The following is a 15619-nucleotide window of genomic DNA, read 5'->3' as shown; positions in this document are numbered from 1 at the left end:
CATTAAATATCATAAAGAGAACACCAAAATAACCGCCCCCTTTTTACAATTTTCTAAGCGCCCAGGGCTGTTAATAGGGATTATACGGTATTGCTTACATTCGGTCCAAATTTCATTTTGGAATTGAGATATCCCCAAATCAATTTTAACAGAATATTTAATTAAGAATGCTAATATTCTATCAAATTTATCCAGAAGATTTTTGCCATTAAAAACAGTAATCTTGCCAGTATCACAGATTTTTCTTTTCATTTCAATTTCATGTGTTGATTCTGTGCAATGTTGGCATACCATCATGAAACTTAATAAGGAATTCACACATTTATCAGTTGATATAAAAAATTGAAAAACGTTTTAAAAATGTCTTTTATATATGCCATGTTAATCTTGAATAAATGTGCAATGATTCGTTTTTCATCTGTATACGTCGGGTACGGACAACCAGAAAATTCGTTTTGTGAAATGTATTGTTCTGCAAAATGGATGCTGGACCGTCTGCTGCAGATGCATGACAACAATCGTGATTTATGAATATGATGCAGTAGACATCACCTGTAGGTAAAGAGATTCTAAGAAAGTAATTTAATGCAGGCACTTCTTGTGCAGTTGGAGTATAGGACTGTTCTGTCTAGTCGGTGTTGTTGTCTGTAATTGGAATGCTTTGGTGTCAGGGATGCATCGCGCCGAGACTCCACAACCAGAATTTCCTCGCTTGAAGTTCAGTTTCCTTGAAAAGTGAACATGTACCTATATTTAATTTATTTGTAGATTAGCAGATTAAATTATGAAGCCATATTTATGACACAACAGTATAAAAATTAATGAAAACTACTTACATCATTCTCTTTTATTTTATTGTAAAGGTTTATTTTTTCATTATCAAAATAAAAAGATAATTGATACCTTTTAAGAAAAATATGAATTACAATAATTTCACATAAAGAATTTTTAAGATATTACCGATAATGCGTGACAGAATTGCAGAAAATACCATAGGGGCTTGTCCGGATTGTTAAATGTAAAATAAATTTTAAAATTTTTGAATCTTCTTTAAATACACTTAAAAGTTGTTAAATTAAAGATCCTGACACTTTCAGGCAAGAAAAACCATGTTTAAAAAAGATGTACCACATCTATATGCATAAACTCTATAAGGGACGCAAGCTTCCATCTTGGAAAAATACCCCCACCCACTTCAGTGCCTATTTCTGGACTCTAAACCATTAATTTATTTCGGTATTATGGCTCTGTCCCCTACAGTGATGATTTTCCTAAATGTTGATGCGATTGTCAGTCGTGAACACGCTTTTTATCAGCAGTAAATGGATACAGTTTCTTCGATTTGAGCTCATCTCGCTGAATCGACCCAAAAAGAATGGAAGTTGACATGGTTGCATGGTAACGACGCAAGGGCGATAATCGTGGTATAGCATATAGCGCGCTTTTAAATTATGTAACAAATTACTTATATATTAGATGAGTCTTCCCAATGACAATTTAGCCTGTGAAACCAAACTTTAGCCCGTATTTATTATATCACCGTCTTTTTCTTGTCGGTAAACATTTTTCTCTACGAAACTGGAAATCCTTGGGTGTTACCATTCGCTTTCGATTACCCTTGAGTTTTCCCTATACAATCATTATCTGCCCTTGCAATTTTGTCAACTTCCGTTCTTTTGGGGTCGATTCAGCGAGGTGAGCTCAAATCGAAGAAATTGTATCCGTTTACTGTTGATTAAAAGCGTGTTCACGACTGACAATCGCATCAACATTTAGGAAAATCATCACTGTAGGGGACAGAGCCATGATACCGAAATAAATTAATGGTTTAGAGTCCAGAAATAGGCGCTGAAGTGGGCGGGGGTATTTTTTCCAAGATGGAAGCTTGCGTCCCTGATAGAGTTTATGCATATAGATGTGGTACGTCTTTTTTAAACGTGGTTTTCTTGCCTGGAAGTGTCAGGATCTTTAATTTAACAACTTTTAAGTGTATTTAAAGAAGATTCAAAATTTTTAAAATTTATTTTACATTTAACAATCCGGAAGACAAGCCCCTATGGAAAATACAGCAAGAAAAATGGGGTTAGACTTACATTGTGTTCCATTAAATTTTTTATGCAAATAAAATAGGGCCTATAATAAGTTTGCGTTCATTTAAAAGATACAAATCTAATTTAAACACATTTTGATTTTGAATGTGTTTTGACATTTGGTTCTTTTTAATGCAGCTTTTGTAGAATTGACACTGTATACAAACAATCTATTTTTAGCATTTCACACTGCTTTTTGTAGTGCTGCATGAAAATTAGCATATAAAGGTATTATTTTAATAATATTGCCTAAAACTTATAGGTAAGTTGCAAGGAAAGAAATTTAAAAGTTGAGTCTTGCTCAGATAAATTTATTTGAGAAAATTCTTAGAGGAAGCTTGTGAACTCAAAACCTGCGGTTTGCGACAATGAAGTCTGATGGTCACACTAAAGTCCAGTGGTCTGCGCCAAACCCCGATGGTTTGACACACACACGTCTGATGATGCAGAAAACAATAAACGTTAATGACGTCATAGTACTATTGTGCAGAAATGCAATGCTGCGCAATGCCAAGGCCCAATGGTTTTAAATTACTAAATTGCAAAGACTTATTCTCATCTCTTGGATAGGTGCAAGAGTAACCCTAATCTATTAATTATCTTGAGTGAGTGCTGGAATAACCCAAATCAGTCGCATCGTATCTCAATGGAAACAAGCCATCGGATTTTGGCGTTACCATTGGACTTTAGTCTTTAGCGTCCGTAAAAACAATGAGCCATATGGGTTTGGAGCAGACCATTGGTCTTTTGTGATACCATCAACCTTTGGCGTGACATTGCACTTTGGAGTCTTACATGTATATATTTAAAGTAGATTCAAAATTTTATTAATTTACTTTACATTTAACAATCCAGAAGACAAGTCCCTTTTGGGCCCATAGAGATGGTCACCATCCTGACTATTAATGATTGTCTAGTTTCTAGATGATTGAGCAGCTAGGTTAAAGGTTTTGTAGCAAGTCTCTTCATAAAATTTAATATTGTAAGTCCTTCATAGGCCAAACTTAAATGAATGATGCTTATGTTGGACACAACAGCACCAGTTTTGCTGCAGATGTTGCAACTGATCTACATATTTACACATGCATGTTTTTGTAACGAGGGATTTCATATTAAAGTTTTTGAAACAGGTTCATTTCCAAGGAGCTATTTTATACCTTGACCAAACTTGCATTTGTTGTATCAACTAGAGATGCATACTTATTACGGCCTCATTTAAGATGCTGCCAATGGCATTGCGTATTTATAATTTAGATGTTTAATGAAAGCACTACCAATTCAGTATGAAGAAGAAAGTTAGCTAATGAAGGAAGTTGTTAATGTCGTCTTGTAGCACTCAAAACTCAAATAGTCTATATCTTCTTAATATCAAATGGGTTTTCCATTAAAGAAATGTTCTCAATATTGGGGTTATGGAACATTTCTTAAAGAAGGATGTTTAATTGCATCATATGCCTGGCTACATTTAAATCACAGAACATGTATTATCCTTGTTGGATTAGTAAGTTTCAATAAATGTGTTTATAAGAGTTAAGATATTTAATTTATACCATGAAAAATTGCAGCATTAAGCATTGAAGATTTTGTATCAATAGATTTGTTAGAATGGCAGACAGAAATCCCACAGTGAATTGATGGGAGAACTGTTATGATGTTCTCCACAGTTTGTCACCATACCAGACAAACTATTGAATTTGTTTGTCACCTATGTTTTGTTCAGCTGAATATAGGACCTAACCATGAACTCCCACAATCTATTGGGACATTGATTGCTGTATGTATAACAGTCTGTTATAAAGTAGCCAAATTGCGAAGGAGGACTTTAACTTGGGATCAACTTTTAATTTGTTCTGGACATGTTTATCTTAAAGTTGATAAGTGAAAAATCAAAGAATTGTATGGATGCACCCTGTGAAATATTTAAAAGCCATTTTGGAGTTAACGACTGAGATATGATAATCAAGATAATTGACTGTCACCTGGTGAATCGTGTGTTCACCAAATTTTTTTAAATCGGCAACTTTCATGTACTTTGTGTTTAATTTGATGCCAAATATTACTCTGCTGCTGTGGTACTAGCAATTGTATAAATCAGAGAGTTTTTCATCCAAGAATTTAGCATTCAATATTTGATAGAAGACATTAGTGTATATTGATATCTTTGCATGGATAATTCTTTTTTAAAAAAGGTAAGTTCTGAGTAATTTTCAAACTTGCATGATAATATTACTTGACTTTCATGTTTTTATGAAGGTGCTTTATTATCAATTTTACAGTATACATTGTATGTTGGAAATTAAAATTGCCATCTTCTGTGGTACTTTGGAGCTTTTGGTGTAATTTTCATGCTGTATACTTGTTGGAAATTAATATATGGTGTAATTGATATGCTCTTTACAAGAATTTTTTTCTTATTTCTTTCCCAAAGCAGGACAAACCCAGGGTTAATTTATTAGCTTCAGCCTTGAGTACATAATCCACTAAGTAAATACACATCATACAGATACAATGAAAGTGACCATGCCATTGTAGATACTTTAATTTTTGTCAGTAACTCAGGATAAAATTGAATATTATATTCATTTGGCTATCTTAAGAGTTGACTATTACTGATTTTCTGCTACTTGATTATAACACCAAGAGCTACAGTCTATATTGAGAGAAACAATTCCTTATATTCTTTAGAGGTAATTTGGAGTATGTGATAAAATTAACGATATCTTGTTTATTCGTAATAAAATTTATGTATTTGGTCAAAAGGACTTGGAAAAATTACCATGTAAATCGCAGAGTTGGCCATTCACATCCGATTCTGTAATTAGATTTACACAGTACTTGGTATATTACGATCAATAAGGTAATTGTGAAGATTGTTTGCTAATTTGTTGTTTACTTTAGCTTGCTATGTCATTTTTCTCGGAAAAACTGAAGAAAGCTTTAGTTAAAGAGTGTAGATGGCACAGAATCAAGTGCTACTCTTCTTACATTAAAATGAAAGAAAAATCTCCTTTGTGAAATAATGTGAACACCAAAGGAAATATTTATTGAAACTTGATCTTCTTGTTCACTTTTCTTTTTTTTCTTTTTTAATATACAAGACTATGTTATTCAGAAAATTATCCCTAGGTAAAGTAGAAATATTTAAAAATACTTAAATCAAGCATTACTTTATGTACATAGGAAAACACTGTACTTGACTGTGGTTTGGAAATTTTCCCTTGGATGTGCTTTGTGCATTAAATCTGTCATACAAGTTAATCAAGTTGTAGAAATAATAACTTCATAAGATTTTTAGTGGTATGAAAAATTTTAATTGGATATACGTTAACATGTTAAGGTAGCTCATTGAACAGGTAACCTCATTTGAGATTTAAAGTTTAAATGATTGATATTTGGAGATTTTAATAATGTGTACCCTCTCAGTATCATATATTTTTGTTATTATATAAAAAGCGGTTTTTATATTTGGACAATCCAAGGTTATTAATGATAGAGACATCGAAACACGCAGTGCACTATTAGGTAAACAAAGGTTTACACACAAAGCAGCCCTGTTCTGTCCAAGATTGTGATCTTTGGTTGAAGAAACTTGATATTCCCTGATTGTTTAATAAGGAATTACCTTGATCAGATTCCCAAACTTTTTTTTTCCAGATCATTGATATTGTGTTGCAATGGTCCTAGGAATAGATGTGTCCTAAGCAGAAGCTGGTTATACCTTTTGCTCTGAGAGAAGTCTATCGACGGAGAAATACTTATGTCTAAACCAGGGAAAAAGAAACGGTAAGAAAGAGATTGTTTTTATTGCAGTTCATTTTATTTTTTGGAGGGTATGTAATGGAAATTAGAATATTGCTTGTCTTTATGTAATCTTCGTTGCATTGGGAAAAAATGAAAGGAGATTGTATGTTTCTGATTGAACTTGAAAAACCAATAAAACCATAAATTTGTTGAGTTTTAGAATTTTTATCTTTATTAGGTGACTCGTCTTTAGAAATATTTGATTTCTGTCAAAAGTTTAGAGAGCTTGTTGGCAGTTCTATCATTGGGGGATGATAAATATTGATCATAAGGGGGTGAGGAACTGTTGATTTATATGACTCTAGCCCAGTCGGTTTATTTAAATTGATGATAATGTCAACATAATATCATTATGTGGGGGGCTTAGTAGTTCCAAAATTAGATAATCTTTAACCTTTTGTTGAATTCTGCCAGGAGAACCAGCAATGATTGTTATCAATTTATCATTGAAAATTAAAGTCAACCTGATTACCACTGAAGTTCTGGTCAGATTTAGTTAAGGTGCTCAATAGTTGACACAGTTTTATCTTGTTTTATGTTGAATTTTTCTTTTTACCCGTTTTAATGTTGAAGATGAATCAAATACAGGTATTTGATAAAAACACTATATGCCAGCATGAAACGAACATAAATTAAAAATAAAAAAACAAATTACACTGTTGCAGTACTCAAGAATTCAGCTACAAAGTAATTTAAATGAAACTTAAATGCAAACGATCAAGATTTTAAATTGTCGCTGCAGATAATAGCTTTTTAAAAACCTGATTTTTAACTTTCAATGCTTCAAATAACTGACCATGACTTGAACATGTTATAACAGATGTGAGGAGCTGGACAATTGTTTGATAAGAAAATGATAATAAACATATTCCTTGTCAACTTTACCTACTGAAAATTTCATATATATAGCTATTGTTTAGAAGAGGTTTATTATTTATTTCAAATGTTAACTAATATGTTATCATACATGTAATTCTTAATTAAGGTTTAAAGACGTACAACACACTAGGGGAGATAACTCTTGCGATTTCAATTGAACGTTTGACGTGACGTCAAATTTAACGTCAAAAATAAAGCGTTCAAATGACGAGTAAAACGATCCCGATGTATATCAATCATATAAGAAAAATGGGCTTGGCTGTGATTATGCGTACCGTACTCAATCCATAAGTATTTTTTTATTAACCCGATTAAACTCCGTAAAAAGCTAGACATAAAATATCATCCCTTAATGTTAATTTCATTTCATATAAAATAAATTGTATTCTTTATCAAAGCGCAGCATTTTTTTATTTTTTTATTTTTTTATTCTGAAAATTTTACATTGCCGAAATTCTCATTATGTACAATTGGCTATATAACATTCCGATTAATGGTCTTCATTACAATTTGTGCATTTACGATATAAATATTGTTTTTTTTTCTTTAATTAAATAAAATAACAATAAATAAACAAAAAAAAAAAAAACTTTTTTACAATGTAAAATCGATGTAGACCCTTACTGATCAAAGAGGAACAACTCTGAAAATGTAGGAGATGTTTATTTTCCTCCCTTTATTCACGGTTTTCCACAGAATCAGATACATTTTCAGCAAGACCTGATAAATCCGAGAATTGAATACTATAGACCTCATATACACAATGTAAGTATAGAATTGAAAAGAATTGTTCACTTGTACTGAAATTATCTGCATTGATGAATATCCTATTGCAGCAAATCGTTTGATTTTCTGTCACTGTCAACAATGTCGGTTCGCATTTCCTCGAATCAAAACAAAACGTAGCCTTTTTAAAGATTTTCAAAAAAAAATATCAAAGTGCGATTTGATATAAATTGAAATAGATGAAGAGTTTAATGTTTGATATTTTGAAGTTAATGTGGACGAATACGGAATTTTCATACTAACTTTAGAAGCGACGACATTGAAAGAAATGCGTACAATATCATGAGGGGTGTACATCTATGCAAATGTCGATGTATCCCCACTGCCACATACTGTCTCGTTTGAAATAATGACATGAATGAAACTACAATTATTCCATTTATATCACAGGAGATTTGAACATACACCATTTTTTTAATGAATAAAATTAAAGATATAAAATTAAAAATCGACATATATGATATTGAAGTTCAACAAAACTTGAATTCGTATCCAGGTTTCATGTGATATATGGAATGCATAACGCATACATATATGGACTAAACACTAAAATCCTTCAGTATTTTTTTCCTGATACATATAAAAAGAGTAGTCAATATTTATTCTGCATTCATGAATTTAAGAACTAATGCATACCTCCGGGATTCAAATAACGAAATACCAGTATATGTGCACTGTAAACGACGTTTCGTCAAACGCTAATGGTCTGCGACGCAAAAAAGGAAGGGGTGAGGGTGGTAGGGGTATTCAAAAATTGCCTAAAAATCTACATTTAAATATGCTTTACATATGAGAACTTTTAAATTTGTAAGTTAATATATTTTTGAAGCAAAAGCAATATTCCAATTTATTTTTTTTAATGTGTTTTTGTAGATTCATATAACAAAGTGATCACACCCGTCTGAAAGACGCTCGGGAACGTGATTTATTGAGAAAGGGGGAGGGGGTAATTTTCCGCTATTAAATCAAAACTGGTCGTACAAAAATTATACAAAAAATTATGAAGATTATTTTTACTACCAGCTACCTAAAGAAAGTTTTTTACCAAAATTAAACGACAGGTTTTTTCACAAAAAAATTTTGAATTTGAAAAATATGCAATTTTCAAGGCTTAGATAATTCATAGTTTTTCAGTTTAAGGTCTTTAAAAATTATTTTGATGATATGCATATCAAAAAGATGACTATGTTTTTGTGTTAAATGGTTAAAGGAATAAGCCAATGAAATTTGACATTGATATCTAACCTGGCTTTTTTGAAAATCAAGGTTTAAGTAATTCATTGATTAAAAATTTTCTCTCCTCGTAAACAACTAAAGGGGGGTAACTTTTGGAAGTTCCTGTCCAAAAACCACTCGAACGATTTTGTCCAAAATGTGCATACATACAGTAGATATAGTCGTTTACTAAATATACAAAAATAACGAAAATTAAACGACAGGAATTTTTGGGGGTAGGTGTGTTGTACATCCTTAAGTGTTCATAAATGTTACTGTTTACAATTTAAACAAGATTTTTCTATGTGTTACTTTTTCCATTTTGTAAATATAAGGAATAACTGTAAGATTTTTTGGTTTCATGATCAATAGTATGTATACATTTATTGACTGAGTTCGAGGGCAACATGCGTTTTGTCGGACCCAAGAACCAAACTGTCTGCCTGAGGCCGTTAGGCTGAAGGCAGACAGTTTGGTTCGAGGGTCTGACAAAACGCATTTTGCCCGAGAACTCTGTCAATAAATGTTTTGTTATACCTTTCATTTTATTTTATATTTTTTGACATACGTGTATTTTGTACTATATTCCGTAATGTAACATTAGATCTGTCACTGTTTAAAGCCAAAGAATGAAAATGAGATTAAGCTCCGCCCATTCTGTGACGTAAGCGGTCCAACATCTCTCCGAGCGGTCCAACATTTAACTCAGCGGTCCAACATCGATTTTTTTATGCCCGCTCAGCAAAACATTAAAAATGTTAGACTTTTTTCTGTATAGATTTGTATAGGAACAATTTTTAAAGGTATAACAAATTGGCTTGTTTGATAATTTTATGCATAAACGCCTGTTTATGCAAATTATCATGCAAGCCACTCGATTGATCACATCATGAAACCAAAAACTTAGAGTTATTCCTTAAGTAAAGTCTGTCCAGCTGCATGTGGTCAGCCTAAAAATTTGTGGGTTTATAAACTATAAATATTTTATGCACATGATTCCTGCAATTCACTCGCAAAATACCCTCATCTTTTTCTCTTTTTAAAAAAATAAAATTAGGTCAAGGTAAAAAATGTTTATGAAATTGAATAGCACCGATCAAGTCAAGGTCAAAGGAAAGGTCAAGCCAAATTATTTTTGTTAAAGTTGAACGCATCTCATCAATATAATTTTATCAACATAATTCTAAGGTTTAATTGATAAAAATATCTTAAAAATAAATTATATGATTTTTTTTTATATTAAGCAAAACTTTAATTTAAGAATAGTGAGGTAAAGATCAAAGGAAAGGTCAATACTATTTTTTTTTTGCCCTGGCATGAATATGGCAGGGGCATAGGTTTGTCATGTTCATCTTCCACCCTTCTGTCTTTCTATTCTTTCCTCACTTGCATTTATCTCAGTTTCAAAGAAATTATTCAAGTTTTTTTTGTCAAACTTCATATGCTGGTACATATTGGTAAGAGCTATAAAATGCATTAAATTATTTTTTATATTAATAAAGTTCAAAGAAACTGTTCGATTAATTTTATCAAACCTTATATCCTAGTGACACATATTGGTGAGAGCTGTTCACTTTATCTGCACTTTTTGACATTGACCTTTCTTTTGACCTTGACTTAACCCCTGACCTTGACCTCACTTATCTTAGAATGATATTGAAATAGGGACTAAAATTCTTGTTTGGTCATTGTACTGGAGAAATGTTAAAAGTTTCTCATGAAAAGAAAGGTAGATGAGGATCAAACTGTTTGTCAAGGTCACAATAATTGTTAAAACATACTGATTTTCTCAAACACATTTTTTCTTCTTGTTTCTTTTGCATCCTTGCATCAAAGGAAAACAAAACACCCATAAACACTAATAAAAAACAGTCTTGAGTGATCAACAAAAATGTGGGAATCAATATCTAATAAGTCATTTCAATTTGAAGGCTGTTTTGTAGGACGAAATTTTGAGAAGAAAATAAATTCAATCCCTATTGATGCTGTGCCTTGTTAATTAGCATTTGTTTTCTTTCTGAGACCCCCATTATTCAAACATCAGCACTTAGAAAACCAGTGCTTCCAATGTAATTGCTGCAATCACCAAGGGCTAAATTGTTCCCCAATATCCATATCAGGGAATGGTAAATTGAGAACAGGGCCATTAACACAGATCTTTTGATGGCTGTACTGGATTATGTCAAACTATTTTGTTTTTTTAAAAAAGAAAACTCAGAAGTGAGGTATTAAGATAATAGAAGTAAGTTGTTAGCAGTCTCCACTGATATCCTGTCAGAGGCTTTTCCTGGAAACCAACGGCTGAAACCATAACATCGTCTTATTTTGAGACCATATTCTTTGGCCTGTATCTCCCCTTTTTGTCATTATGTAGGAAGTGGGTTAAATTAAGATACAGGTCTAAGAGTACAGAGCAAGGAAAGAACCAGTTAATTACATTGGCACAATTACTGGCAACAGTTTGATTTCATTTTCTTCATATCATTTCATTAACTACATTATTTTTGGCCTATATAAGGGAAGAATTGGCATTTTTGTTTAATAAGATTCTGAAACTGACCTACATTTTGAGATGAGTCAAAAGGCCAAACCTATGCATAAGCTTTGCTTAATAAGTTTTAAGTCAAAAAACATTTTTTTAAGATATTTCTGTCTCGGTTTCCTTGACTCCCCTGCCCTTAAAACAACTCCCTCTTCCCCTTTCATCAATGGAGACTGTGCGCAAGTGAAATAGTTTGATTTTTCTGATAGTACATGTATAAATAATTATAAAGAATTTAAAATAAAGGGTACTTCTATTTTTAGCTTAAGGTTGGGGGATTTAAATCTTCCTGTTACAATGAATATTTCCTACCTGAAAATGCTCCTCAAAAAGGAGCGTGATAAAGATCCCAGGTAAGACTGCATGTCTACAGCATGTCTAAGGCATGTATTTATAACGCATGTCAGCAGCATAATCTAAAACAAGTATACTGCATTACAGCAGCATGTTTAAGACATGTATAATGCATGTCAGTAACATGTCTAAGGCATGTGTAGTGCATGTCAACAGCATGCATAAGGCATGTCAGGTGCATGTCTACTGTATATGTAACAGGTCTGGACGATTTCTAAATATGGAAGTCAAGAACAATAACCGTGAATTGCTATTAATACACAGAATAAACAAGGCACTAATCCTTCTGACCAATCAGATAACAGCATTTAGACAAACCCATGAGAGAATAAATAAAACACGTGGTTTTTAAGTTTTTTGCTCAAAAGATTTTTTTAGAACAAACTTTTTGTAAACTTTATGCGCATTTGTGAATAATATAATATTTATGACAATTCTACCGTGAACAAACACGACTTGAAAGCTTGAAATACGTTTTAAGTGGGATAAAAAAAAATCTGTCTCTAGGAGTTAGCAATCCCAAAAGTTTACTTACGTTAAAAAAATGATATATAAATACGGTAAATTTTCAGTTTTTAAAGCCTGACATAAAAATCTTATCGAAAAGATAACAGTCTTTATTATTTTTGAGTGTTTATTACAGAATACTAGTAGTTCATGCAGTTTCTAATATGTGAGGTAAGATATTGGGATAAAAAGCATTCATGTATAATTACAGGATTCTCTTTTCTTCAAGTTAAACGCCTTTCCTTATGCCCATTTAAAGTCTGCATAGCAAAGTATTCGGCGCTCATGAAACCTGTGATAATGCAAAACTATATGTGTATACTCCATACGATAAACACTTGTGATATTTGATCTATACACATGGAATTTAAGCATTATCGATGAAAATCGGACGGCTAAGCAAAATTATATTTACCATCATATAATATATTCTAGTAAATGTTATAATTGAACTTGATAAAAACTTGCTGGTGCAATCTATACCTCTGTAAACGATTACATTATATCGTGCATTATTTGTTTTTCTTTACCGAGATAAAAATGTCAAGGTTGTTCACGGTAAAAATGTGGGGAATACCTTATTCTTCAAAAGTTTTCATCTTACCTCTACAGATTTTTTGTTAAAAAAATCTTTTTGAGGAAAAAAACAAAAGCACGTGTTATCTTTTTGTTCTTTAAAAATATGTTTTGGGGTGTGTAAAAATGCTGTTGTCTGATTGGACAGAAAAATAATTACGTGTACTTGATGTACATTTATAGCAACTTTCGGTTATCGTTCTTGACTTCCATATTTAGAAATCGTCCAGACCTGTGTAAAGAATGTCTAATGTGTATATCAAAGTTTGTATAACAGAAAAGATGGATTAACTGAGTGAATAGAAAAAAAATATAATAAGTTGTACTTTGAGATTAGTTTGGGGGATTAATTCCATCATCACAAGAAATCCTGAATTTTTATTGAAAATAAATTCAGTAAAACTTTTACAAAATACATGTATTGCATAATATTTCATAATTATCCTTTGAAAAAGAACTAATTTTCCTTTTTTTAAAAAAAACGTACTATTGTATACAGGGAAATTTTCGCCTCGTTTTATTTTCGCTCCTTTCGCCCTACCCTCATTTGGGCGAATTTAAAACGGGACGAATTTAAAGAATACAGTATAATTTCTTAAACAAACTATGACTGGGCGAATTTAAAATGAGGCAAAATTGTTTGCAAGAGTGAAAGGGCGAAAATAAGATGGGGAGAAAATAACCCTGTATACATTATTTGACCTCTTTTAATTGTAGAAGTGTAACCCCCCCCCCCCCCCTAAAAAAAGTAACTGATGAGAGAGCTGCAGTGTCATTGGAAAAAATATTTAACCCAGTGGTTCATTGCATGTTTTTAACCCAGAGTGATGGGTGAGATAGTTCAATTGAATAATGCCATTTAAAGTTTGCTTAATAATTAATATCAGTCAGAAGAATCTGAAAATTACATGTAGCTACATTGAACTTTGGATTATATTCCACCAAAATTACCCAAGTTGTTCGGGATTAACTTTATAGAAAGGTGGACTGACCCTGCATGAGAGTGTTTTAATGAGTTCATTCTATTTTTATCCACATATGATGCTCACTTCTTCCATCCAAGTGTTTGTTCCTTTTCAATTTCCTATTACTATCCAGAAAACTCCCCATATTATTTACTGGAATTGCATGTGTCACCTGAACCATTTTGTAGATTTTCTTGGAATACATTTCTGAAAATTAAAAAAATTGTGGTACATGTAAATATATGATTTAGCTCATATTAATGTTCATTGTAGTTTGTTTCCATTACAATTGATTTATTTTGAATCCTACACAATTATATTACTTTCAGTTTATAAACTGTAATGATATGCTGGTCAAGGCTCAGGTGAACATCTCTGATCTAAGGAAGTCCAACCTCCATCTGTCTTCTTGTCTTTAAATGTTTCACTTTTTTAGCTCACCTGAGCTGAAAGCTCAACTGAGCTTTTCTGATAACCCATTGTCAGTTGTTTGTCCGTCCGTTTGTAAACTTTTCACATTTTAAGCTTAAAATCTTCTCAAGAACTACTGGGCCAATTTTAATCAAACTTGGTACAAAGCATCCTTGGGTAAGGGGAGTTTAAATTGTCAAAATGAAGGGCCAAGTCTGGGCCTTCCAAGTGGAGATAATCAAGAAAAGACAAAAATAGGCTGAGGTCATTGAAGAATCTTCTTCTCAAGAACCACTGGGCCAGAAAAGCTGAAACTTATGTGGGAGCATCCTGGGGTGCAATAGGGAATCCAAATTTTACATTGAAATATATGGTGATCTTAAAAAATCTTCTTCTCAAAAACCCCTGGGCCAGTAAAGCTGAATCTTATGTGGAAGCATCTTCGGGTACTGTAGATTCTAAATTGTTCAAATCATGACCCATGGGGATAGAGTGGGGTCACAATAGATATTGCAAGAGGGAAATCTGGTAAAGAACAGCATAGCCAAAGTTACTCAGGTGAGTGATGTGGTCCATTGGCCTCTTGTTTATTTTCTCAAGAACCATTGGACCAATTTTAACCAAACTTGCCACAAAGCATCTTTGATTTAAGAGGATTCAAGATTTGTATGACAGTGCCTAAACAGATGAAACTTGTGTGAAAGCTTCTTTGCATAATGTAGATTCAATTTTGTTCAAATCATAACCCCCATGGTATTGGAATATATATATGAAATATCTTGAAAAGAATATATTTAAATATGCGAGGGTTGATCCAAAAGTTCGTGGAATTTCTTCATATTTTATTTATTTTTAAGTGGAATTGATTGAAAATTACAAATGAAAATATAGACACTTGATGAATATTTTAAATTAAAAAATATTTTAAATATCTTTGATAGTAAGTCTATGGCAGTTGCCATAGAAACGGTTGTTTGGAAATGCGGGGGAGACATTATCGCGTTTATTATTTTAATGCTTAATACGTGAAATGAGAATTAAACCGCCCTATGTGGTATAACGAAAATTATGTCATTGTTACGATTGCTTGATCTTTTATAAACCTTTGTGTGAGAGTTTTACTGATTTTACTGGATATTTAGTTTATTAGGGCCCCGCAAGGATTTGCGGGTGCCCTATAGTAATCACTCTGTCTGTCCGTCTGTCACTCTTCCGTCCACAAATTTTCTGTTTTTTTCTAATAACTTTTTTTATGGTTGCCCAATCAAGTTCAAATTTGGTATGGTAGTTCAGTGGGCAGAAATACATAATTTGATGCTAAGTTTGGTTCTCTAGGTCTTCTGGTTTGGAGCTTGGGTGGTGGGGTAGATTCGTTAACTATGCATAAGAATGAATGGGCAACTTTTTTTATGGTTGCCCAATCGAGTTCAAATTTGGTATGGTAGTTCAGTAAGCAGAAAGACATATTTTTATGCTAAGTTTGTTTCTCTATG

General features: G+C 32.4%; 1 long non-coding RNA gene across 1 annotated transcript; it reads left to right on the top strand.

Moving 5' to 3' along the window:
• The first annotated feature begins 509 nt into the window (after window positions 1-509).
• Window positions 510-11665, top strand: LOC134259966 (uncharacterized). The gene is made up of 3 exons (XR_009990438.1): window positions 510-558; window positions 5745-5873; window positions 11577-11665. It is a non-coding gene; the product is annotated as an uncharacterized LOC134259966 (long non-coding RNA).
• Window positions 11666-15619: the final 3954 nt, after the last annotated feature.

This window comes from Saccostrea cucullata, unplaced genomic scaffold (assembly GCF_032062105.1).
Source record: "Saccostrea cucullata isolate Sc308-1 unplaced genomic scaffold, CSIRO_AGI_Scuc_v1 ctg12539, whole genome shotgun sequence".
Taxonomy (NCBI): domain Eukaryota; kingdom Metazoa; phylum Mollusca; class Bivalvia; order Ostreida; family Ostreidae; genus Saccostrea; species Saccostrea cuccullata.
This window is presented reverse-complemented; position numbering and strand designations above follow the sequence as displayed.